Below are 27273 nucleotides of genomic sequence, written 5' to 3'. Positions count from 1 at the left end.
ACTACCTTCAAACAGATGCATACCAACCCTTCCACGAACCAGGCCACCACTGCCCGCAGAGAACTCACAGGAGGTGCAGGAAATGGACTGATCACCCTGCCCTCAACCAATTCTTTCCCTATTTTTTGTCGAACTCCATACCTGTAACTGACTTCAGATTATTGGCCATAAACGGCCTTCTGGGTCCCTGACAAGGAATTCTGAAACCGAACTTAAAATCATTGAACAAGTAAACTCTATCCTCAACCTTAGGATAATTACAGAGCCAGGCCTCAAGCACTGTCACCCTTATTGGGCTGGGGCCCTTTTCCAAAAGGCTTATTTGTCCCACCAGAGCCCTGCCTACGCAGCCCCCTCCTGGGTTTACCCCGGGAACAATTTGTAAAGGAGTGAGACCCTCCACACAGAGGGCACGGTGGCTCAGTGGCAGAGCATCTGCTTCATAAGCAGAAGGTCCCAGGTTCAATCCCCGGCATCTCCAACTAAAAAGGGTCCAGGCAAATTGGTGTGAAAAACCTCAGCTTGAGACCCTGGAGAGCCGCTGCCAGTCTGAGTAGACAATACTGACTTTGATGGACCAAGGGTTTGATTCAGTATAAGGCAGCTTCATATGTTCACTCGTGCTTAAATGGGCAGTTTTTCCTTCCACACACCCTCTGTGACCCAAACTCCCAGCAGAGCAAGCGGGGTTGAACTGCCTGCCCCGCATTACTGCGGGAACCAGAAGCAGCGGCTGTGCGCTGCACGACATGGCTACTGTCTGACCTATCTCCGAGATTAGGTCTTGCTGGAGACATAACCTGCAGCCACAACTGCAGCTGATTTTGATCCCATTGAAGGTTCAAGGCGGCCCTCATCCTGAATTCCTCATTGTACTGAAGCTAGGCAGGGCCACTAAAGCTGGTGTAGCTCTTGTATATGATATCAAAATACTGGAAAAGGGAAGTGGCCCTCCATGGATGAGACCTGGAAATTACTCCGGTGTAAATAATGAAACCGGGCACCCAATTTGCCCAGGTCCTATCAACTTTACGCCATTTGATTTTCTCCTTTTCCCTATCATCAAGGTCCTCCTTATCCTTTTTCTCAAGCTCCCTGTAGAGCAGAGAAAAAAGGTCCACAAATTCACCCTTTAATATTTTATCCTTGGTGGCTGGCAACAAGTGATCCCCTAAGGGAAGAGCCAGATCATCAAAAGGTAAGGCCTTAGCAGGCACCAAAGAATAAGATGGGCCCCAGGGATAAGGGAAACCCCAGCCACCACAAGGGGCCGAGGATAGTCCAGGAAACTGGCCAGGAAGGCCACCCCAAGATGCTAGAGGGTTAGCCGAATTAAAACCCCAAGCCCAAGGCTGAGGATTAGTAAACACTGCAAACTGGCTATTGGCCACAGGCCCAAATGTATCTGACTGCCCCCATGGCCCCCAGGGCCAAGCTACATTAGTGCGTTGTACAGACTCGCCCCTACCAAACTGCACACCTTGCCAGGCGTCCACATCAGGAACTTCCACCGGGAGAGGTGATACTCCATCCATCTCAACAGGGCCGGACCTGCTCTCAAGAGAAGACAAGTGGTTAAGAATCTCTTCTTGCAACCGTTTCCTATCAGCAGCCTTGACAGCTTTGGATGAAACGCCCTTCTTACCCCCAACCTCTGTGATATAGGGCTTGCCACTAGAACCCTCCAAAGCAGCCAATCTAGCTAATACAGATTGCTCAAAGGAGTCATCCTCGTCCTCAGACGACATAGGCTGAGGCGCTGGGCACTTATAAGAAACTGGCCGGCAAGGCTGGGATTTTGGTGCAGGGCTCTTGCCTTTTGATTTTCCTTGCCCCTTAGGCATGGCTAGCAAGCCCAATATCTAGCCTGCAAAAAACGTGGGCAGGGGGTGTGGCTCTAAGCAGGGAGTAACAAAAAATGGCCACCGCCCTGCCTAGCAACAGGGAAGTAATAAGCAGAGAAAATGGCCACCACCCTGCCCAGCAACAGGGAAATAATAAGCAGAGAAAATGGCCACTGCCCTGCCCAGCAACAGGGAAGTAATAAGCAGCAAAAATGGCCACTGCCCCGCCCAGCAACAGTACAGACCACCCCAACAATAGGACAGGGGGAATGAAGAGGGCCCCAAAGCTGGACCCCCTAAACGCCCACCCAGCAACAGTGCAGACCACCCCGACAATCAGGATGGGGGGGACTGAAGAGGGCCCCAAAGCTAGACCCAAAATTCCCAGCTACAGAGGGGGAACAACCCCGGGAAAAGGCAGAGAAAAAACACTGGCTGAACTAAAGAACCCAGCCAGCAGCAAACCGCCGCACCAAAAAGCACTCCCGTCACCTCCACGCAGCCGAAAACCGGGTGCTCTCCATCCCTCGACACCCAAAAGCGGCTGCAGCCACCAGGAAGCCGCCACCACTGAACTACAGGCCCCTGTCAAATGAGGGGGACAACAACTTCCCTTTGTTCCCTGGGCAGGGGGAAGGGAAAGAGACAGCAGAAAGACCAAGTTGTCCGGGAGTGCCTTGAGAAGCCCAGCAAAGTTTCCCTCCAGGTTTTGTGTGCAGTGCTTCTCTGGGATGGCTGCTCCAGAGCCTCCAGTCAGTTCAGCAAGAAAGAGTCTGCAGGTAGTCTCTCTCTCTCAGTAGCAGAGGCAGGCCCTGCACTAAGGGTGAAGCGTGTTTGGGGGTGGGGAGGAGGCGGAAGTGGCCACGAGAAGACAGTGGCGGGTGCGGGAAGGTGGCGGGAAGGCAGCAGCAAATGCAGGGAGGTGGCAGAAAGCAGCGGGAAGACAGGCAGCTGCAGGGAGGTGGCGGGAAGGCAGTGGCAGCTGCGGGAAGGCAGCAGGAGCTGCGGGGAGGCGGCGGGAATACCGAGGCGGCTGCGAGAAGTAAGTGGCGGAAAGCAGGTGGCAGGAAGGCAGCAGCAGCTGCAGGGAGATGGCGGGAAGGCGGTGGTGACTGCAGGAAGGCAGCAGCACCTGTGGGGCAGTGGCAGAAGGTGGCGGTGGGTGCTCTCTTTCCCTTCCCCCTCCCCAGGGAACAAAGGGAAGTTGCTGTTCCCCCCCCTCATTTGCACTTGATAGAAAGAGCGGAGGCAGCCAAAAGAGCAAAGGGAACTTTTAAAAAAACCTGTCCTCTGCTACTGACTTTTGCTCCCCCCTTTTTACTTTTGCCCCCCCCTTAAAATTATGTAGATCTGGCACTGCCCCCACAGCTTTGTCAAAGAGGCTTTTGAGGTTGCCTGCAGGCTGCAGTGGGGCAGGCACTCTGTCTCTGAGATAATTGTCAAGGCCCCCCCCCCAAGAGTTTGACTGCCTAGGGTCGCGGTCAGTGTGGTGGGTGCTCCAACTCGGAGATAATTTGCGAGGGGGGGGCCATGATTTCAACTGCCTAGGGGCCTCCACAGGGTTTAATCCAGCCCTGTGTTGCTGACAGCTGCTCCCCTATACCCCATCCCCTTGGTCTTCTCTGGTTGCCAGCACACCCTAGGCCTCAGTGAAAAGGAAAGAAACTCATCTGGTTAGTGAGGCCTTTAGTCAATGTATCTGTGTGAGGGTATGGATCCTGCTCCACAGCACAACGTCTTAGGCTCTGTTCCAAATCCCCAGCAATTTCCCAACCCAGCACTGGCAGCCATATTCAAATACCAAATTTTTGCCTGTTTTTCCAGGTAGTACTTTCCTCTTCCTTTTTTTGGAATGAAGTCTTATAAGGTCTTCTCAAATTATTCCGTAAGGACATGACTCTAGTAAAAGCCTCCCCCTCTCACCCAAAATGCCATTGCTAATCAAAGTGGATGGGAGTTCAATAAATTGTGGACTTGCTCTGCAGACTATTGACATTCTTTGCATAATGTATCTTCCTTTCTTCCCTGTGCATATGAGGCTGGAGTTCTGTGTGTTTAGGATTAGTGGTTTAAACAAACACCATTCTCTCTAGAGGTCTGTTATCTTGCACAAGCAGCTTGCGATCTGCTTTGTGTGACTGCATGAAACCCATCCTCAGCAGCAGTGCAACTGCATTTTTTTTTAAAGCAGTATAAGACAGGAGGGAGAATGTGTGAATTCATTCGTGACATAAGATGGCAGAAACAAACTTGTATAAAAGTTGTGGACGGGGAGGAAAATTGTGTCCACTAATGATTGTTGTTACCTTTGAGCTGTTTGGCTATTCCTTTTTATCTGCAGAGCTCTAAAGGCAGTGTTGGATCAATCTGCACCACTACTTTCCAAAGGATGAACCAAAGCGGGTCTGAGCCTCTAATGCTCTGAAAACCATTTTCATTTAAATTTTTCCCTTTGCTCCACATTACTCAAAATAAACCTGTTTTGACTTCCTCCGTCTGTGAGCACTGAACAGGTTAAAAATGGAAATGAGCTAAAAGCTCTGTTTTTTCTTTGCCTGAAAAATCCACTGATGCAGGGTGAAATTAAAGGCTATAAATAGTGCCTGTCCCTTCAGCTTCATCGTGCAAGCCTTGGCTGTCTGCTAGGATTAGAAGAAGACAGAATGGATTTCTGTGTGGCGTCAACAAGAGCCAAGGATTATGCCCACTGTGCACATTTTATTGTTCATTTCTCATGGGCCCTTGCAGAGAAATTAAATCCTTTCTGAAGCCAAAGGTGCAGGCAGTAGCAGCAACTTGGAACAGGGCACGTGCATTGCAGAGCAATTTTGCACAGTGGCACTTAGCATCTCACAGTGGAGCCACGGTGTTCAGCCCCAGCTGTACTTTGTACAGGCAGACAGCCCAGCCTGGATCACAGTAGTAGGGAGGTTCGGGGCTTTTCTCGCTCTGAGCTATGGCTGGTATCATCAGCAGTGTTCATTGCTGCGGAAATGTTTTGAAGTCAATGTGGTGCTGGAGGGGAAGCAATGCTATTTCATTCTCTGTAATTGTTTGTCTAGTAGCTAGCATGGACACTGGTGTTGAGATGAGTTAAATGCCCCATAGTGTTAACGGCAGATAGAATCTCTTTGGCTGTTAATTCACAAGGGAATATTCAAGGTTGATATGACCTTACCTGTTAGGTATTGGCCTGCAGGTGTGAGCATGCATGGATTTCACATCACCATTTCCGTAGCAGTAACTGTATCTGCTTCATTCTAAAATGCTTCTTCCAAAATAATGAGAGAATCAGTATGAATTTCTTTTTAATTACCATCAGTTGAGATTGTTTCTTTTCATATCTGTCTACTCTTTCAGAAGTTGTGCATTCCTCAAAGAGCTCAGATCTTGTGATTTTAGAAATAAACTAGGGGTTTTCTAAAATATTGGACATTCTAAGTAGAGAGGAGTGGGTTCCTTCAGCTCAGTTCCAGGTGAGATTTGGTTCCATGGTCAAGGACATCCTGAATATTTTGGGACTCTCAGGAATTAAATCAAAGGGTTAAAGAGTGAATGTTTCCTCCTGTTTCCCTGCTAATCATTGCAACAACTCTCAGAATCCTGATACAGTACTGGGTCCCATGCTCTTTAACTTGTTCATTAATGATTTAGTTGGGAGTAAGCAGTGAAGTGGACAAGTTTGCAGATGACACTAAATCGTTCAGGGTAGTGAGAACCAGAGAGGATTGTGAGGCACTCCAAAGGGATCTGTTGAGGTTGGGTGAGTGGGCATCAACGTGGCAGATGAGGTTCAATGTGGCCAAGTGCGAAGTAATGCACATTGGGGCCAAGAATTCCAGCTACAAATACAAGTTGATGGGTTGTGAACTGGCAGAGACTGACCAAGAGAGAGATCTTGGGGTCATGGTAGATAACTCACTGAAAAAGTCAAGACAGTGTGCGATTGCAATAAAAAAGGCCAACACAATGCTGGGAATTATTAGGAAGGGAATTGAGAACAAATCAGCCAGTATCATAATGCCCCTGTATAAATCGATGGTGCGGTCTCATTTGGAATACTGTGTACAATTCTGGTCATCACACCTCAAAAAAGATATTATAGCATTGGAAAAAGTCCAGAAAAGGGCAACTAGAATGATTAAAGGTTTGGAACACGTTCCCTATGAAGAAAGGTTAAAACGCTTGGGGCTTTTTAGCTTGGAGAAACGTCAGCTGCGGGGTGACATGATAGAGGTTTACAAGATTATGATGGAATGGAGAAAGAGAAAAAAAGTACTTTTCTCCCTTTCTCATAATACAAGAACTTGTGGACATTCAATGAAATTGAATGAGCAGTCAGGTTAAAATGGATAAAAGAAAGTACTTCTTCATCCAAAGGGTGATTAACATGTGGAATTCAGTGCCACTGGAGGTGGTGGCGGCTACAAGCATAGCCAGCTTCAAGAGGGGATTGGATAAAAATATGGAGCAAAGGTCCATCAGTGGCTATTAGCCACAGTATGTATGTATATGTATATATATATATTGGCCACTGTGTGACACAGAGTGTTGGACTGGATGGGCCATTGGCCTGATCCAACATGGCTTCTCTTATGTTCTTATGATAATCAGGGATCCTTTCCCCCTTCTAAGGTTCCCAATCCTTGCAGGGGATTCCCTAGTTTGGAGGCCTTTCTCCTGCTTCTGGGTCATCAGAAAGCGGGGGGTGGGGATGGGGAGGAGGGAAATGTCTGCTGGACACTCCATTATTCCCCATGGAGACTGATTCCCATAGGGTATAATGGAGAATTGATCTGTGGGTATCTGGGGCTGTTTTTTGAGGTAGAGGCACCACATTTGCAGTATAGCATCCAATGCCTCTCCTCAAAACACACTCTAATTTTCAAAAAGGTTGGACCATTCCAATTCTATGAGCCCTGAAAGAAGGTGCCCCTATCCTTCATTATTTCCAATGGAAAGAAGGCATTTAAATAGTTCCTTTAAATGTGATGGCCAGAACTCCCTTTGGAGTTCAGTTGTGCTTGTCACAACCTTGCTCCTGGCTCCATCCCCGATGTCTCCTGGCTCCACCCCCAAAGTCCCCAAATATTTGTTGAATTGGACCTGGCAACCCTACCTCCTTGCCTTTCTTTTTTTAAAAAAAAAATTTGTGGGATGAGATATTTGTTGGAAATTTGTAATGTTTACTTTTAGTATATCAAGGGCAACAGAGAATCAGGAATCCCAGGGTACATTCATTTGTTGCAACATATAGTATGCCAAATACAAACCAAATAAAATAAAACAGCCTTGCAAAACTAGAACTTTGTGTGCTGAAAAAATATTTTTAAAAATATTTTTGGCACATGATGTGCTAATTTTGAGATTTTTTCTTTCTATGATGTAGGAGAGTGCAATCACGCACATCATTGACTTGGAATCAATAGCTAAAAGAGAAACCCCTTCAAAAGTAGCTCATTGTGGGCTGAAAAATAATACAAAATAATAATAAAACATCCTTAAGATGTTTTTCAGCCCCAGAAGGCGCAGACTCATCATGTACTACCCATAGATCAGCCTAGTGAGGAAGGACCGAGATTTGACTGTGAAATCCAAGGTGACAGGATTTTACTGATCATCCCCCATTCTAAACCCTGTGTCACTGCAACCAGCCTTCTTAATTGGAATGGAAGGGCAGCATATTAGTATATTATTCAAGCTGCCACCTTACTATATCCTGTATGGACAGAACATAAACAGCACCAAACAGTTGGTAAGAATTTAAAATACTCATAGATTATAGCCTCTGACTTTATAGACAGTGATTTAAAAGGGGAGCATCATTGCTTTTGTGGCAGGTACAAATGCCTTGATTGAAAAATCCTTGTAGAGTTGGTCTACATGACTCCCCCAGTTACACTGAAATGAATAGAGTTTGCATAAGAGCAGTGCTGAACAATGGGGATCATTAATTCCAGTGGGGTTTGCCCAGGGGCAGTTTTTAGAAGACTGCAGCATAGTAATATTATATTATATTATATTATATTATATTATATTATATTATATTATATTATATTATATTATATTATATTATATTATATTATATTATATTATATTATATCCCATGTTTTCCCACAAACAGGCTCAGGGTGGGTAACAACAATCATTAAATATAATACATAGTTAAAACAGTTAATGTAATTAAAATAATATTACACATTAAAAGAAAAATCCTTAAATGCTACAGATGATGGAATCAAATTTCATTTACTCCTCAGTATCTTCTTAAATATCCCTCACAGCTGGCATAAAACAGATGACAATACCTTTTGGGTAGCGAGTCATTTCAGCAGGGAGGCCACATGTTGATGAAAAGCCCACCACCTCAACCAAAGCCCTGGTGGAACAGCTCTGTCTTAAAGGTCCTGAGGAATTGCAGCAGTCTCCGCCGGGCCCTGATCTCCAGTGAGAGTTTGTTTCACCAGGTAGGGACCAGAACAGAGAATGCCCTATCCCAGGCTGAGGCTAAGTGGACTTCTTTCAGGCCAGGGATTACCAGCAAATGTTGGTCCATGGAGCGTAAAGCTCTCATGGAGGGGTATATGGGAAGAGGCAGTAGTCCCAGGCTGTGCGGAGCCTTGAAGGTCGAAGCCAAACCTTGAATCAGATCCAGTACTTGATTGTTACCAGCTGCATGTGTGCCGTAATAGGCACTGCAGCAGGCAGATGTGCTGCCTCATTCTGTACCAGCTGGATTTTCTGGATCAGATTCAAGGGTAAATCCGTGTAGAGCAAATTACAGTAATCCAGTCTGGAAATGACAGTTGCATGGGTCACTGTGGCCAGATCCTGGATAGAAAGGTAGGACACCAGCTGTCTAACCATTATATATATGATAAAAGGCAGGCCTGGCTACCACGGTGACCTGGGCTTTCATAGAGAGCAAGGTATCCGGAATCACCCAAGGATCTGGCAACAAAGGTGCCTCGCCAAGGCTCAGGAGCCTCATTCCCATACTTGTCCCACCCCAGGTCAAGCATAGGACCTCCATCTTTAGTGGATTAAATTTCAGTTGACTCTATTGCAACTGCATTCAGCCCAGATTTTTCCAGGACAGAACCTGGACAGTCATCCATCAACAGAAAGAGTGGCGTGTCATCAGCATAATGATGGCAACCCAACCCATATCTCCATACTAGCTGGGCAAGGGGGCACATTTAGATGTTAAACAATATTGGTGATAGGATCGCTTCAGGGAGGGAGGGAGGAAGGAAGGAGGATGGGGAGGGAGGACAGAGGTAGGTAGAAAGAAATCAACTTTAAATGCATTCTCCAAGCTGCCAAATGTCTTAGCTTGAAGAAGTGATTTAGAGAGAAATGCCTTCTCCAAGTCAGCTAATGAGGTGATGGGGGCTTTGAAGCCACACAATATGTGTAAAAGAGCCACATGGCTCCTGAGCCATAGTTTGGCCATCCCTGCCATATGCACCTCAAGGCAGCCATTTTGTTTGGGAATTGATCTGACTTTAGCTTTCCATCTCCTTTCTCCTCCCTGCAACCTCTACCTAGGAAAAGTACAGTCTTTCTCCACAGTGGGGACCAAAATAGAAGGAAAGTGACCTCAGCAGGGTATAATGACAGAGTCAACCTTGCAAAGCAGCCATTTTCTCCAAGGGAGCTGATCTCTGCCTGGTTCTTCAGGAGGAAATGGCTGCTTTGGAGGGTGGAGTCTATGGCATTGTACCTGTCTGAGGTTCCACCCCTCCTCAAGCCCCACCCTTTCCAGGCTTCACCCCTCAAATCTCTAGAAATTTCCCGACTTGAAGTTGGCAACCCTATCTCCTTCTCAGCCAACTGTCAGTCTATCTGCCCCTCTGACTTCAGCTTTCCATCTCATCCCCCCTCCCTACAGCCTCTACCTACGTTCACCATCTCCCTGTTGCTGCTGCCTACTTTCTCTTCTGAATGCCACAGAGAGTAGGTGGGTGACAGTGGATGGGAGAGAAGAGTAGGCTTAACCAATGAAACACAACAGAACTTGAGTGGGAGTTGACTGGCCAATGGCTGATGCAGTGAGTTGTGACCATTTGGGCTTTTATAAAGGGATGATATTTTTGCCTTGCTACAGAGAGAGGGGGGGATGATGTTGGGCTGTTATACCAGGACTCCCTTGGGTGCAGCTTGGTCCCCCTTATCTTTTTCATTGTATTCATGCTCTCATGATTGATTCTTTCTCAGTAGGAAAGTAATGCATACTATCTTGATGTCAAGTCAGTGGGGTGGATTAGACTGAGAGTATGTGTCCAGACTAAGTTAACCCAGCAGAATTCCTTTGAAGACTGGGGATTCTGAATTTTGACTTCCTAGATTGTAGGCTGATAATGACCACATACATTGCTGTCTCTCTATTCTTCCACTGCCTTGTAGGATTTGTAGTTATTTTTCTGGGGAAGACTATAGTTTTGTAGACAAACACGTAGCCCTAAGTCTATGTCATAGTGCTTTCACATGTTCTTGACCAGCACAAAAAGCAACTTATATACAAAAGCTCACAATGGCCAACCATTTCATGTTTTCCTTTGGGTCTTAGACTCAAAGCATTGACCATGAGATTTCTGTAATAAACGTCAGTAAGTCAAAAGTAGATTTGCAACTTACAGATACAAACTGAGCACCACCTGAACAGAATACTCAAGATTGCTACAGCACAGACATCATTTCCAGTTTTTGATGTAATAATTCAGAGCAAGAGGTGTCAGTTATCAGACTGTTAAATAAACAAAATGTTTAAGCATCTTTTAAGTTTTTTAAAAAATTTTAATTGTTTTTGTCTGAGTCCTTTATAAAGTTTTTATTTTTGCTACCTGGCATTACATTTTATGACACAAATGGCTCAGCCCGACAAAGTCTCATTTATGTCAAATCCATCCCTCATAACAAATGAGTTTGACAACCCTGGTTTACACTGTTTGTTTAAAACCAAGCACATTAAATATGTGCAGATTTAATTAGAATGGGTGAAGCTTGGTCAGTTGCTCCAGTGCAAGTTCTTGTTAGTGGAAACTGGATCAGTGTTTTGATGCATATGTTGCTAACATAGTCACAGAAGAACTTTCTGAATATTTTTGGATTCTATAAAGTATTGTAAGTACAGCCTAAAACTTATATTGCAGCCTTGCAAATTAGTCCACAAAAGTTACTGACCTAGTTCTACTAGTCTGCCTTCCCTTAAGCACCCATTTTACTCATTTGTAGCCTGAAGGAAAGAGGGAACACTCTTCTGTACAATTTCCATACCAGGTCATCTGGAGGTGCTCCGTGCTTATTATAGCTGACTGGGCAGGTGGCTACTTACAATCCTGACTGATTGAGCAACTCCTTTTCCATAAAATACTTCAGCCCCTGCTTTTCCTTTCCATAGAGGAATTTATTTAGCCAACAGACATTTTTCATCAATAAAGACAACCAATTTACATCGTTTTACATTACATTATTTACAATACTGTGTTTTCTGAATATGTGGAAACAATATATCCAAGCAGGCTCCTCAAAATGTTACTCAGAAATTTCTGCTCCTACCTTTTACCTACCTCTGATTCTGCTGCCCACTGAACTAAGTACTTCAAGACACTGCCAGTGCAGTCCTTATAAGCCCATTGACTTCAATAGACTTAGATGAGTATAAGTTTGTTTAGAATCACACTGATCAGTTGTTAAAAGCATGAAGCATGGGCTAGTTGTCTTTAGTTCTTCTCTTTGCTGTTCTCTCTAATTTGCAATATAGGAATAAATTATGCAGACTGCCCTTACAAGTTTACTTTAAAGATTGTTGAGCTAATAATGTAAGTGGTATATAAATACTAAGATTATTATTAGATGAGATCTGGTGAAATATCTGATATGCATAGAAAGAGCTGCTACTGTTCCTAGACATACAGTCAGTCAGTCAAACAGATGGAAAAGTACAGACAGTTCTCAGAGAGCAGGAAATATGGATTTATGCCTATAATTTGATTCAAAAGCCAAAGAAAAGGTGTGAAATAAGCCATAAAGGGGAACCCAATGTGACAGATTCATAGGTTATCTGCAGACCAAAAATATACTAGATAATTAATACAGAATAGTTCAGTTCAATGTAAGTTATAGTGATTTACAAAGGTGTATTTTTTTTCAGAACAAGAAAGCAGGTCTGCTCTGATATGCAGAGTTGTATAGTGTCTGTTTCATGTTGAAATTGGAGGATAAATAAATAATGTGGGAAGAAATTATAGAAGTATCTGTTCTCAGGAAGAGCTGCTGCTAGCGTGAATCCTTTTACATTACTAGGATCAAAATCCTAATCTTTGAGGTCTGGATCAGGGTAACAATAAAGACAGGGAAAATATAATACATGTGGGTGCGTTAAAGTGCATTCAAGTTGCTTCCAGTTTACGGTAACCCTAAAAATTAATAACCTCCAAAATGACCTATCATTAACAGCTTAGCCCAGGTCTTGCAATCTGAGGCCCATGGCTTCCTTGACTGACTCAATCCATCTCATGTTGGGTCTTCCTCTTTTCCTGCTGCCTTAGCGTTATCGTTTTTTCCAGTGAGTCTTGTCTTCTCATAATGTGCTCAAAGTACAGTAGCCTAGATTGAGTCATATTAGCTTCTAGGGTAAGTTCAGGCTTGATTTGAATTAGAATTCACTTATTTGTCCTTTTGGCAGCCCACAGCGTTGTAAAACTCTCCTCCAACACCATTTAAAAAGAATAATATGTACAGTATGTTAAAATAATCCAGACATATGAATGAATGCAGCTATATTGTTCCTGGGAAATGCTCAGGTTAAGGTGCTAGTACCAAACTAGATGTGTATTGTGCAGCTCTACCATTATAAAAACCACTGTGGTGTAGTAGTTACAGTGCTGGACTAAGATCCAGGTTTGAATACCCATTCAAAGCTCATTAGTAAGGCATGTTAGTCACAGAATTATCACCTCTGTCCCCATAAGAACAGCTTGCTTATAGTTTATATGGCATCTTACCCCCGGCAGTAAGGTTGCTACCAAAAAGTTTATTTGATATTGTCTGAGCTCAACTTTCAGCCTTATGAAATGTAATTAATTGAGCAGGGAAAACCATACAAGGAGTTTTTGCATGTCATTAACATTGCAACATGAACCCAAAGCATACAGATTAGGCTTTTTTGTTGTTGTTGATTTATGCAACTGTGGGCAACATAAATAGAACAGGGTAAAGAATTAAATGAATGCTGAGGGTTGACCTTAATTTTTTTTAATGTAATAAAGAAAAGGAACTTTAATACTTTAACATTCAAAGCAATCATTTTGAATTTTGTTTAAAAGGCTTTGGGATGGCAGTGCACACAGGTGTAATGGTCTCTTGGTGCTTTGTTTTGGAAGTACAGGATGAAAGGGTACTTGATCATTACAGTAGGGTTTGGTTTTTGTTGTTGTTAAAGAAGTGCCAGTAGTCATATATAAGATGCATTGATTTCCATCAATTTTCTCCTCAAGACTTACATAAGCCCCCCTGCCCCCTGCTGATATCTAGTATCAGTGAGCATCACCACAAAAAAAAACGCCTGCACTAAAGGCCAAAAAGAGCTATTGGACAGGTTTCAGTTGCAAATCAAGGCTCTTCTTGTTGGACTAGGGATGGAGAAAAAAGGGAGAGGTTCATTCCTCAACTGTTATTTTTACCAGATTGAGCAAATATGCTCCACTAGGATATGGAACATTGCTAGGGTTGCCAAGTCCAATTCAAGAAATATCTGGGGACTTTGGGGGTGGAGCCAGGAGCAAGGGTATGACAAGCATAGTTGAACTCCAAGGGAGTTCTGGCCATCACATTTAAAGGGACAGCACACCTTTTTAAATGCCTTCCTTCCATAGGAAATAATGAAGGATAGGGGCACCTTCTTTTGGGGCTCATAGAATTGGACTCCGTGGTCCAATCGTTTTGAAACTTGGGTGGTATTTTGGGGAGAGGCACTAGATGCTAAACTGGAGATTTGGTGCCTCTACCTCAAAAACAGCCCCCCAGAGCCCCCAATACCTCCAGATCAATTCCCCATTATACCCTATGAGAATCGATCTCTACATAGAAAGTAATGAAGTGCCCAGCAGACTTTTCCTTCCCTCTCCCCCCCCCCCACCCTGTTTCTGGTGACTCTGAAGCGAGGGATTGGCATCTCTACTCACAAATTGCTTCAAATTAACACAGTCATACCATCCCAAGAGGAAGCCTTTTCAATCGGAGACTGAAGCCTCCAGAGGTGGAAAGTCACATGGTGGCTTTGGGGGCGGGGCTTCCCCCCACTGGCCAGCTGACTGGGGGCGGGAAGGAGCATGGGAAAGTGGAAGAACCCCCACTGGGACCTGGGAATTGGCAAGCCTAAACATTGCTGGTATTGTCCTATACTATCATGGATTCACTGTCAATGTGTACTTGACATCATAATTCATATTGTACAGCAATGTATACATGGCTGGGCAGAAGATTGGAAGGTATCATTAATTTCAAAACATTTGAAACAGTTGTGTTCCCTGTAACCTTTGGGATCACCTCTCTCAGTATGCCCTGGAAGAGCATTACACTCTACCAGTAAGAACATTTTGGTAGTCTCTGGCCAGAGAGAGATCTGGCTGTCCTCAACTCGGGGTAGGTCCTTTTCTGACCTGGCCTCTGCCTGATGGAACTCTCTGCCAGAGAACATCTGCACCCTACAAGATTTATTAACTTTCTGTAGGGCTTGCAAGGCAGGTATGTTCTGCCATGCATTCTGTTGAAGACAGCAACAGTCTGGCATTCTCATACCCCCTACCTCCTCTCTTGCCTCTCCACATCCCTCCACCCAGGACAATATAATATCTGTCATCTGGATATTATATTGCTTTGTTCAGGGCCTTTTTTGTAGCAGGAACTCCTGCGCATATTGGGCCACACACCCCTGGTATAGCCAATCTTCCTGGAGCTTACAGTAGGTCCTGTACTAAGAGCCCTATAAACTCTTGGAGGATTGGCTACATCATGGGGTGTGTGGCCTAATATGCAAAGGAGTTCCTGCTACAAAAAAAGCCCTAGTTCTGTTGCTGATTTTTTTTTTTGGTATTTTAATGTTTTAATTTCATTATCTTTTATATTTGCCTTTGATATACCGTAAGTAATCCTGAGCCCTGTTTGCAGGGAAGGATGGCCTAATAATTGAATCTAATACGTAATAACTGAACCCATTATAACATTTTCTCTCTTGCCACATACATTAGAACTTCTTACACACAATGGTAATTGAAATCCATGAGGGCTGCATAAAGCCTTGTAAAATTCCCAGTGATTTCAAAGGCCTTTGGGAAGGAGAGTTACTCGCTTAACTGTCTTTACTGCTTTCCAGGTAATGACACAAACTGTGTGTTCCTATTTTTTTAAAACTCCTCTGGGGATTTACCCTCCCCCCTTTCAGACTGAAAAACCATCACCATTTGTCATTTTGTTCCATCATCTGGGTATTGCTTCATTTCTAGGGATGCACATAGCCCATAAACCCACTGACCTTGAGCTGAAAGTTCTCCACAATATTTCATGCAGGGCTAATTTTTTTTTTTGGGGGGGGGGGGAGGGTAGTGGTTCAGGATGCTTTCAAAAACACAGCACTCCAACCAACTTTTATGCTCTGTCAGTTTGAGTTTGCTTCCACAATAAATGCTTAATTTGTAGTTGAGAAGGCTCAGTGATTAGAACAGATCCATAAGTTATTAAGAAATAATGACTAGACTGTAGAAAATGCAGGATAGAGTGTAAAAAATATAGTTGGCATTTTCGCACCAATACTAAATCTTTGGGCACAATCCATCCTCCTGGGTGTGTGATAATGTTGGTTTATATTACTTTGTCAGTACTGCCATATACACTAATGTTGTCTATGTTTATATGATGTGTAACCTAAATGCAGGGAGCATGGAGAAGAAGCGTCTGTGTTGCTATTGAATTTTCTAACAGACCACAAAGATTCCTATCTTTCCTGCCCACATATGGGGGAAGTGGTGCAGACAGGGCCATGGGATTGGTTACAATCTAGAGAAATCACAAAGCAGATGGATATTGAGCAGATAAGCGTTAATCTGCCCTGGGAGAGGATTAATCAGGTGAAAGATGGATGTGTGTGTGCGTGCGTGCAGTGTGTTGGATGGGGGGGGGGGATGGTGGGCAGCTGGTTCTCCTATCATCTCTTCAGGTCTTGATTTTGTAGTCATTGCTTTGTACTGTGATGTGTGAAGATCTACTGAGTGTTTAGCCTTCTAATTTCCATTGACTATCAAATGCCCACAGAAGGAGAATGTATGAAACCTTTCGCATGTATTGTTCATTAATCTGTTTGTGTTTTCCCTTTTGCATTTAGACAGTTTCACCTTGGTTTGTAGCTCTGCTTTTTAGTCCATCCAGCCAAATGCAGCAGTTGCACTGTCATGTTACTCAGCACATCTAAACCACATTTTATCTCAACCTCAACATTTGATGGTATTAGTTAAGTAACTAATCCTTTCAACATCTTTGACATTCTGCTCAGGGAAATAGAAGTCTGTTTTCTAAACACTGAGTTCAGTGCAAAGCAAGTTAGGTGCATCCTAGTTTCACTAACATCAATGAGGCTTGCTTAGGCATAGGTGTGTGTCTTTGCTGTGTGTTGACATTGTGTATCTGTATATACACAGTGAATTAGTGAACGTTATATCATTTTTCTTTCATGTGATTAATCCAAGGAGATGTACAGAAATCATCAACAATAGATAAAAACCATTTTGAAATCCAGATCGTCAGCCAAAGTAGTATCAGCAGCCCAAAGCAACCTTTTTTAGACTAAAAATATCCCAGAGACCATTAAGAAAAAGCTTTTTGAGAAACAGTTTCTTAAACCTTTCCTAAAAGTGGTCTCAGGGAACAGCCCATTTCACACTGTCAAAAATAACTATGGAGAAAGCCTTGAAATGTCCTGCTTGCCTCCATATATGAGGGAATAGCAAGGAGAAGCTCCTGGGAAGAAAACAACTTCTGGTCTGGTGTATATATAAATCTTATTGCAATTAAGCCAAGTTGTTTCAGGAACTTAAAATGTTCATTGCATCTTGTTAGTGTTAGTTTACTAGGTTGCAGCTGGAATGCATAAGTAAAAGCAAATGTATCACAGCAGTGCAGATTTCTTTCCTTTATGTACTTAACACAGAACCCTCCAGAATTCAGTCCTGTATCCTCCTTTCAACACCTACTCTCAACTCAAAACGTGGAAATTATCTAAGCATCTTTGACACTCTGCGCATGTATGAAGAGCAGAACCTTCCTCACTGAATGACTAGAATCTGCCCTTAATCTATGTAAGAATCATGGAGTAGAGTTCTAAATCAGAAAAATTAGTTTCCAGGCAAGCTGAAGCCTTGATGCTTCTTCCATGCCCTTTATTCGTGTACAGAATTCTGATGATCTCCCAGAATCATTTATCTTGATAAGGAACAGGATCAGGAACATATTTTTCAAAAATTATTTTCCAGAAATGAAGAACACTTGGGCTGAATGCATACGGCCTATTTGGGCCAACAGGAACTCCCCACAGCCAGATTTAAATTGTGTATTCAAGTGCACACCTCTAGGTCCCACCTCGCTCCTGCTCTTATGTCATCCTCTGGTGCCTCTCTGCCGTCTTAAAAAGCTACCACACTAAGTGGAAGCAAATCTCAGAAGTGCTTGTCTGTCACCTTTCCCAGTAGTCTGGACAGCTGGGGAGTGCCAGGGAAGCACCTCCCATGCACTTGAGTAGTCTGACCACTTCTCTGGACTGTGCATGATCTGTCCCTCTTCTGGCAGTAGGGCACGCACTGTCTGACTGCCCCGGGGTGCCTCGGACTGTGTCGGCTTTTTTTTCTGAGCCAGGAGGCTGCCTCTCAAGCTGTTTTATAGTCTTGCCAGAGGCTGAGCACATTTCAGAGAGCTCTGAGAGAGAGCAGATAAGAAGTGCTATAAGGGTGAGGTTTGGCTTTCTAAACAGCTGGGGAAATTGCTGAGAATTTCTGAGTTTGTGTGACTGTGTGATTGCTGAAAATTCTGAGTTTGTGGTTGCTGGTGAATTTCTATTTGTTTGGTTTGAGTGGGCTGAAGGTGATTGTTGCTGATTGATTAGGAGTGGCTGTGTTCCTGGGGCACACTGAGGCCCCACCCTCTTTGCATTATTAAGCTGTGCCTTGCCTTGGGTGTGTGCTTGATGCAAGGAGCTCTGGTCCTCAGGAAACGAATTCGTACCCTTGAGGCCGAGGTGACTGACCTGGAGAAGCAGAGACAGTCAGTTAGGCACTCGGAGAAGACTCTCAGGGATGTATTAGATGAGCCCCACTCTGAACATGGCAGCCCTGTTGCTGCCAGGGAGCATGAGGGTCGAGAGGGAACATTGCATTGTTCTGAGGATAAGGGGAATGCACCCTCAGAAGGGACCTCTTCTTCAATTGGTGAGCGGGTATCCTTTCGCACCAAGGAACCATCCCTGGGTGGAGGGGGTCTTGGTAGTTGGTGATTCGATCCTTAGGCAAGGTGACAGCTGGGTGGCAAAACTGCGTACTGACCATACTTGCCTGCCTGGTCTGAAGGTAGTGGACATTACGCATGTTGTAGATAGGCTGATAGACAGTGCTGGGGAGGAGCCAGTGATCGTGGTGCATGTTGGCACCAATGATGTGGGGAAATGCAACTTTGAGGTCCTGGAGGAAAAATTTAGGCTGCTAGACAGGAGACTTATGGCCAGAACTTCCAAGGTAGCCTTCTCAGAAGTGCTACCTGTTCCATGTTCAGTGCTAGAGAGACAGGCACAAATTAGAAGTATCAATGTGTGGATGAGACGATGGTGTAGGGAAGAAAGGTTTAAGTTTCTTAGGCACTGGGATGATTTCTGGAACAAGCGGGAGCTGTGCAAAAGAGACGGCCTCCACTTGTCCCCCAGATGGAACCAGGCTGCTGGCGATTAAAATCAAAAAGGTGGCAGAGCAGTTTTTAAACTAAATCTTGGAGGAAAGCTGACAGGAGATGAAATGTCTCTGGCTCGGGAGGACTCATCTCAAAGAGATGAAGGGTTAGGTGTTACTTTTCTACCAGGTAATGAATCAGAGTTGTTCACTGAGATGGCGACAAACAGTATGGAGTGTCTGCCAAAGTCTCGAGGCAGCAGGAGGAAGGTTGAGGGCCTAACTTGCCTGGGAAATTATAGATGTTTGTATACAAATGCTAGAAGTGTTCGAAGTAAAATTGGTGAGCTGGAATGTTTAGTGTTGGGGGAAAACATAGACATTGTGGGAATTTCAGAAACTTGGTGGAATGAGGAGAATCAATGGGACACGGTGATTCCTGGATATAAGTTATATTGGAAGGATAGGGAGGGAAGGGCTGGAAGTGGCATGGCTCTGTATGTCAGAGAGGGTATACAGTCCAGTAAGACTGAGGTCAGAGAATTAGATTCCCTTCTAGAAATGCTTTGGATCGAAATACAGGGCCCAAAAGGAAATTTAACTATGGGAATTTGTTATTGCCCACCAAATCAAAAGATAGAGGACAATTTTAATATGATGGAAGGATTAAAGATAGCTGCTAAACGTAAAAACTGTGTCATAGTAGGTGGTTTTAACTACCCGCAGATTGATTGGGTCAATATGTGTTCAGGTCGAGAGAAAAAGATTGAGTTTCTAGACACCCTCAATGACTGTGCTATGGAGCAGATGGTCACAGAACTTATCATGCGTGGGGTGATCCTGGATTTGGTCCTAAGTAATGCCCAAGACTTGGTGAGAGATGTAAAAGTGATTGCACCGCTTGGGAGCAGTGACCATAACGTTATTGATTTCACTGTTTGTATAAATAGGGAGTTGCCCCAAAAGACCAGCACAACCACGTTTAACTTTAAAAGGGGTAAATTCTTTGAGATGAGGGGGCATGTGAAGAGGAAACTGAAAGGAAAAGTAAATACAGTCAAAACCCTTGGGGAAGCTTGGAGACTATTTAAAACTACAAGCCTAGAAGCTCAGATAAACTATATACCACAAGTTAGGAAAGGCACAAACAGGTATAAGAAAAGGCCTGCATGGTTAACAAAGTAATGGAAGCTGTAAAAAGTAAGAAGCGGTGGAAAACTAGTCCAAGTGAGATTAATAAAAGGGAACACAGGCTGTGGCAAATCAAATGCAAGACTGTGATCAGGCAGGCAAAAAGGGACTATGAGGAGCGTATTGCAAAAAACATAAAGATCAACAATAAAAATTTCTTCAAATATATTAGAAGCAGGAAACCAGCCAGGGAGGCAGTGGGGCCCTTGGATGACCAAGAGGTGAAAGGATTACTGAAGGAGGATAGGGAAATGGCTGAGAAGCTGAATACATTTTTTGCCTCTGTCTTCGCTGTGGAAGATGAGAAGTGTTTACCCGCTCCAGAACCACTAATTTTGGAAGGGGTGTTGAAAGACCTGAGACAGATTGAGGTGACAAGAGAGGAGGTCCTACAACTGATAGACGAATTAAAAACTAATGTCACCAGGCCCAGATGGCATACATCCAAGAGTTCTGAAAGAACTCAAAGTTGAACTTGTGGATCTCCTGACAAAAATATGTAATCTTTCATTGAAATCTGCCTCCGTTCCTGAGAACTGGAAGGTAGCAAATGTCACCCCCATCTTTAAAAAGGGTTCCAGAGGAGATCCGGGAAATTACAGGCCAGTAGTCTGACTTCAATACCAGGAAAGTTGGTAGAAACCATTATCAAGGACAGAATGAATAGGCACACTGATGAACACGAGTTATTGAGGAAGACTCAGCATGGGTTCTGTAAGGGAAGATCTTGCCTCACTAACCTGTTACAGTTCTTAGAGGGGGGTGAACATACATGGGGACAAAGGGCACCCAATCGATGTTGTTTACCTTGACTTCCAGAAAGCTTTTGATAAAGTTCCTCATCAAAGGCTCCTTAGTAAGCTTGAGAGTCATGGAGTAAAAGAACAGGTTCTCTTGTGGATCAAAACCTGGCTAATTATTAGGAAGCAGAGAGTTAGTATAAATGGGCAGTCTTCACAGTTGAGGATGGTAAGCACTGGGGTGCCACAGGGCTCAGTACTGGGTCCAATGCTTTTTAACGTGTTCATTAATGATTTGGAGTTGGGAGTGAGCAGTGAAGTGGCCAAGTTTGCAGATGACACTAAATTGTTCAGGGTGGTGAGAACCAGAGAGGATTGTGAGGCGCTCCAAAGGGATCCATTGAGGCTGGGTGAGTGGGCGTCAACGTGACAGATGAGGTTCAGTGTGGCCAAGTGCAAAGTAATGCACATTGGGGACAAGAATCCCAGCTACAAATACAAGTTGTGAACTTGTAGAGATAATTCACTTGAAAAGTCAAGACAGTGTGCAATTGCAATAAAAAAAGCCAACGCCATGCTGGGAATTATTAGGAAGGGAATTGAAAACGAATCAGCCAGTATTATAATGCCCCTGTATAAATTGATGGTGCAGTCTCATTTGGAATACTGTGTACAATTCTGGTCACCGCACCTCAAAAAGGATGTTATAGCATTGGAAAAAGTGCAGAAAGGGGCAACTAGAATGATTAAAGGTTTAGAACACTTTCCTTATGAAGAAAGGTTAAAACGCTTGGGGCTCTTTAGCTTGGAGAAACATCAACTGCGGGGTGACATGGTAGAGTTTACAAGATAATGTATGGGATGGAGAAAGTAGAGAAAGAAGTACTTTTCACTCTTTCTCACAATGCAAGAACTCGTGGGCATTCGATGAAATTGCTGAGCAGTCAGGTTAAAAGGGATAAAAGAAAGTACGTGGGGGGAAGGACAGGGGGAGCAATCATTTCACAGATCCTGGGTCAGATCATAGTAGGGAAAATATTTCTTGAAGTTATGAGCTATAAAGAAATGGCCACAATAAACGCTGTCGAACTGTGCTAGCTTTTCCAGTTGAAACCATTTTGAAGGCGGTGCTAAATTTCATTCCCCTTCTGGATTTGCTGTGAGAGGAGCTTTCAGTCAGAGGCTCTGTCTGCAGCTGCCCTTTCCCCTTTAAGTCACAGGAAAGGAGGATTTTCTTTGCAGCTTAACAAAGGATCATCCTGGAAGCCCTGCAAGCTGTGCTCAGAAAGAGCAGGGCATCATGTGGGAACTCCCAAGTAAAGCAGGGGTGAAATCTATATGCAGAAACAGCCTTGAATATATTCATTTCAGTTCTTTGACTCTTGCTGTGAAACTTGCCTCAACCTGCTGATAACTCTCCTTCCCTTACTGGAATGTGAAATGGTGTCCCTGAGAAATTGAATGTCATGCCCAAATGGCTTTCACAAAACCACAAAGGGTTTTAGTAATGGGGAAGAGAATTGAGAGCCAGCACCTGGGTCTTAATCCCTTTATGATGGTCAAAGCAAAACCTCCCCTCTCATGACAGTTTTTGCTGCTTTGGTATTATTATTTCTCTCCAATGACAATTGTGTGTCCCTTCTGTTCATTTTCCATTCTCCCTCCCTCTCTCAGCCCGTCTGTCTGTCTGTCCATCCATCAGTCTGTCCGTCTATCTGTCTGTCTTGTCTATTTGTCCATCATCATCATCGATCGTTTATCATTTATCTATCATCTATCCTCTGAAATTTTGGATGTTGTCCTTTTATCACAGAAGTGGCTATGTGCTGTGTTGCAGCTGCTTTTTTCCTGTATTGGTTGAGACATAATCTCTAAAAGGGTTTGTTACAAAATGGGAGCTTTCAAGAACATTGGAACTACCATCATTAGGGCTTTTCTGTACTGCTTGGGGGCCTTTGCTCTAACTGCCCTTTCCTGATGTCTCTAGTGAGATTAACAGCAGGCTTCCACTCTGTAATCGCATGCCATGGGCCAGATTTTCAAAGGGGGTAAAGAATGACCTCTCCTTTCATGCGCTGAATGTTCTTTTTTGCATATGCAGATTAGTACAGAAACAAGCAGTGAATGGAGTATTTGTGAGGAACTTTTTAAAGAATTTCAGTATGCAAGATTTTATAGCCGATACATTATTTTTATTACACTGTATACTTTCCTAGAACTGGCTTCTGTACAGACAGATTATTTGAGTTTCTAGTATATACCCATGACAGGAATTTATTCATACAACATTGTATTTTTTGAAGCCCGGGTCTTTATCCTATAATCAATAGAAAAAGATTATTGCTGGCATGTTAGATCTAGACCAGGGGTGTCAAACTCTAGACCTGGCCGGATCTGAAATAAATTAGACCTTGTTGGGTTGGGCCATGTTGCCTTTTTCCTTCCTTCTCCAGGGGACCAGGAGGGGAAGGAGCCTCAGCCAATAGAAGGAAGAAGACTCAGTAGCTCTGCTGTGCAATTGAGAGAGCCTGGCAAAGCAAGCTATCCCTCTCCCCCAGAGAGGAGCCTCCGCAAATGGAGAAAAGAAAGGTTTCGCTCTGTAGCTCCTGTGCGATTGAGCAAGCCTGGCAAAGCAATCTGCAATACAGAAGAAAGCAAGAGAAAGGGAGAAGGAAGCAGATGACATATAGGAACCCTTGTAGCCGCCACCACCTCCTGTGGCAGTGAATTCCACATGTTAATCACCCTTTGTGTGAAGAAGTACTTTCTTTTTATCAGTTCTAACCCAACTGCTCACCAACTTCATCGAATGCCCACGAGTTCTTGTATTGTGAGAAAGGGAGAAAAGTATTTCTTTCTCTACCTTCTCTATCCCATGCATAATCTTGTAAACCTCTATCATATAACCCCTCAGTCGACGTTTCTCCAAGCTAAAGAGCCCCAAGCATTTTAACCTTTCTTCATAGCAGTGTTCCAACCCTTTAATCATTCTAGTAGCCCTTTTCTGTACTTTTTCCAATCTACAACCTCTTTTTTGAGGTGTGGTGACCAGAATTGTACACAGTACTCCAAATGAGGCCACACCATTGATTTATACAGGGGCATTATGATACTGGCTGATTTGTTTTCAATTCCCTTCCTAATAATTCCCAGCATGGTGTTGACCTTGCACACTGTCTTGACATTTTCAGTGAGTTATCTATATGACCCTAAGATCTTTTTCTTGGTCAGTCTCTGCCAGTTCACACCCCATCAACTTGTATTTATAGTTAGGATTTTTGGCCCCAATGTGCATTACTTTGCACTTGGCCACATTGAACCTCATCTGCCAGTTTTCAATCTTTTTGAAATCTGGGGATGTTTTGAGGAGAGGCACCAAACAGCCCCTCCAGAGTCCCAGATACCTTGGATCAAGTCTTTATTATACCCTATGGGAATTGGTTTCCATAGGGTATAATAGAGTGTCCAGCAGACATTTCCCTCCCCCCACCGCTTTCTGATAACCCTAAAGTGGGGGGAGGACCTCCAAACCAGGGGATCCCCTGTCCCCAACTGGGGATTGGCAACCCTTATCTGTCCCCCTATTAAGCTTTCTTTCCTTCCCTCCTCATGGCAGTCTCTCCCCAGGAAAACTATGTCCCAGTTGGGGAGTGCCAGGTAAGCTGGACCCATTTACAGTGAGGGGGGGACTTGCATGGGGGGGCACCTCGCTTTGTCCTGCAGCCCCTCCCCACACTATTTTTTCTTTCCCTCACCTTTCCCATTTCTCACGTTTTCCCCCTGATTCCTTGTCCACTTCATACACACCCACCAATTTGCCTTTTATCTAACAATTTATTTACTTCATTAATATCCTGTCTTTCTCTACAATGGGAACCCAATGCAGGATACATCATTCAGCTCAGCATACATCATTGTAAGCTGCCTTGAATTCCTGTAAGTTAGAAAAGTGGCTAATAAATGTTATAAAAACATAGTTTCTGGACAGTCTTCAAGGGAAGCTCTACATAGATCACATAGCAGTGATCTAATCTGGATGCTATGAGTACATGCACCTCAGTGACAAGATCTTTCCCACTCAAGAAGGGCTGTGGCTGACTCACCAACCAAAGCTGGTAATAGGCAATGTTAGCAACATCTGTGAATGTAGATTCCGGTAGGGTAGCTGTGTTTGTCTGACGATTTTGTGTGCAAACACATTTCTTCAGATGCTGCACACAAAAGCTTATACCTTGAATAAAACTTTGTTAGTCTTAAAGGTGCCATTGGGCTCAAACTCTGTTCTTCTGTGAAAGTGACCTTTCTACTTAGGGTGGGCCAACTTCTGTTGGAACAAACATGTACATTTTAAATAGTTATTGGGCCAGTTTCCAGTTCTTCTAGTCAGTGTATTGTGTATGGTTCAAGAGCTTAAATATATATTTTAATTAGATGATGTCTGCCTAAAATAAGTAACAGTGCAATTATATGGACTTAGAAGGATGCAACTCTGCATAGGATTTTACTGTAAATATATTTCCAAGCATAAACTTGCATTCCATGTGGCTAAGAAGTATTTTTCATTATGCTTAATTATTTGTCACAGGGTTGCCAACCTCCAGGTGATGCCTGGAGATTCCCAGCTTTTACAGCTGATCTTCAGCTGGCAGCAATCAGCTTTCCTGGAGAAAATGGCTGTTTTGAAGGGTGGACCTCCCCTCCCCAAATCCCACCCTCACCCTCTCCAGGATCCACCCCCAAAGTTTCCAGGTATTTCCCAAACCAGACCTGGCAACCCTAAATTGTCATGTAGTATTGTTTTAACTCAACATCAATAGATTCAGGATAAATAAAAATGTTAGGTTTTATATCTTCACAATTGTTTGGCAAACCTCAGGAAAAGTTCTATAAGATTCATTTTGTGTTCTTTCTAAATCTGTACCATTTAGTTTTTGTTCTTTGTGCTGTCTTAATTTTTTCCAGTTTGGAACAACTCAAACTTGAATTACTTTTTGAATTTTGCCATGCTATCCGAACTGTTAACATGCAAAAGGAATCAGTAGAAGGTTTAACGTACTGGTTTTTTGTAGTAAAAATGTTAACAGTTAATCACCTAGAATTCTTTTTAAATTAAGTAGCTTGGATTTTTAAACTCGTGATCTTCAGTTCTGATAATTATTCTTACTTATTTTCTGTAACATGCATGTGTGTGAGGAGGGATCTGGAAAAAGATACGTGTTTGTAGCTTTTGAGTGTCCAAATATTGTTTTACAGGTTTCCTGTGGTCAAACAGTTTGCCATAGTTCAGAGTGACACATGGGGTTGGAGAAATAAATGCTTCTGAGACATCAGGTTATTAAAACTAAGGGATCATGCTGGGAAAATAAATTGCCACCAGCATGAACTGAAGTAGAAATATTTATTAACTTGCCTACAGGTATGGATTTCCGCCCCCCCCCCCCTTTAACAGATAAGAAATATTTATGTTTCCCTTTTCCTCTGATCACCTTTTTAGTTTTGTTGCTAATTCTGAAATAATATTGCTTCTTCTTGTTTTGACCTCCTGCCCGTAGGAGGAGCCTTTTATGTTGCTCTCTCCCTCTCTCTCTGTTTTAGCGTGCTTATGCAAACTGTTTAATCTCAGCCAATCATGCAACAAAATAATGAGAAAAGGTCGGTTCAGCTGAAAAGTATATTGAGGTTGCACTGTGAAGAAAATGTTTGCTGTGGATACAGTGTTTTCTTTTGCATTTGCCCATATACATTTTGAGGCTAAGTTTTGTGCATATTTTTTTTTGTGGTACAGTCTCTTTATAAAGACTGACCTATTTCAATTTCACTTGGAGGAAGTATTTTCACAACTGTTCTCTGGCGTGATTGACCATAATTTTTGTATATCTTGGGTTGCTTACACATGTGATACGCAAGACCTTATTTTCGTACTTCGTTATTAATTTCCTATTCTGAAATCCTGATAGAAATGTAGGAGCATAGTAATGTGTAGAAACTGACTTCAGAAGTACATTTTAGCCTGTGTTTCTATAGAGGCCTGACTTGGCTGCAAAACTGAAAGCACATTCCAATCTAGCAGATTGCCCTTAATGACCCATCTAAGCAACAACATTTGGCCTCCCATCCATGGGCAGGAGACAAGGGAGAACTTAGCATCACTTTGAAGGCCCATTAAAAAACAGGTAGTCCCCTGTGCAGGCATCAATCATTTCCAACTCTGGGGTGATGTTGCTTTCACAATGTTTTCACGGCAGACTTTTTTGGGTGGTTTGCCATTGTCTTCCCCAGTCATCTACAATTTTCCCCCAGCAAGCTGGGTACTCATTTTACTGGCCTCAGAAGGATGGAAGGCTGAGTCAACCTCGAGCTGGCTACCTGACCCCAGCTTCCGCCAGGATCGAACTCAGGTCGTGAGCAGAGCAGTACTGCAGCTTTACCACTCTGCGCCACGGGGCTCTTTTGAAGGCCCATAGGTTGATACAAATGCAGAGAGATTGATTTAAAATAGAGGCCTGGTATTCTGGATGTTCTGCTCACGTACATGGTTGTCAAGAGGTGCCAGTTTGGAAGGATGTGTTCTTT

General features: G+C 43.5%; 1 protein-coding gene and 1 non-coding gene across 23 annotated transcripts in view; both read left to right on the top strand.

The window, feature by feature from the left end:
• The window catches only part of BRSK2 (BR serine/threonine kinase 2), a 621430-nt gene that overhangs the window by 130106 nt on the left and 464051 nt on the right, over positions 1 to 27273 (top strand). The window lies entirely within an intron of this gene.
• Positions 415 to 481, top strand: TRNAM-CAU (transfer RNA methionine (anticodon CAU)). The gene has a single exon. It is a non-coding gene; the product is annotated as a tRNA-Met (tRNA).

Source organism: Heteronotia binoei, chromosome 21 (assembly GCF_032191835.1).
Source record: "Heteronotia binoei isolate CCM8104 ecotype False Entrance Well chromosome 21, APGP_CSIRO_Hbin_v1, whole genome shotgun sequence".
In the NCBI taxonomy this organism is placed as follows: Eukaryota; Metazoa; Chordata; class Lepidosauria; order Squamata; family Gekkonidae; genus Heteronotia; species Heteronotia binoei.
This window is presented reverse-complemented; position numbering and strand designations above follow the sequence as displayed.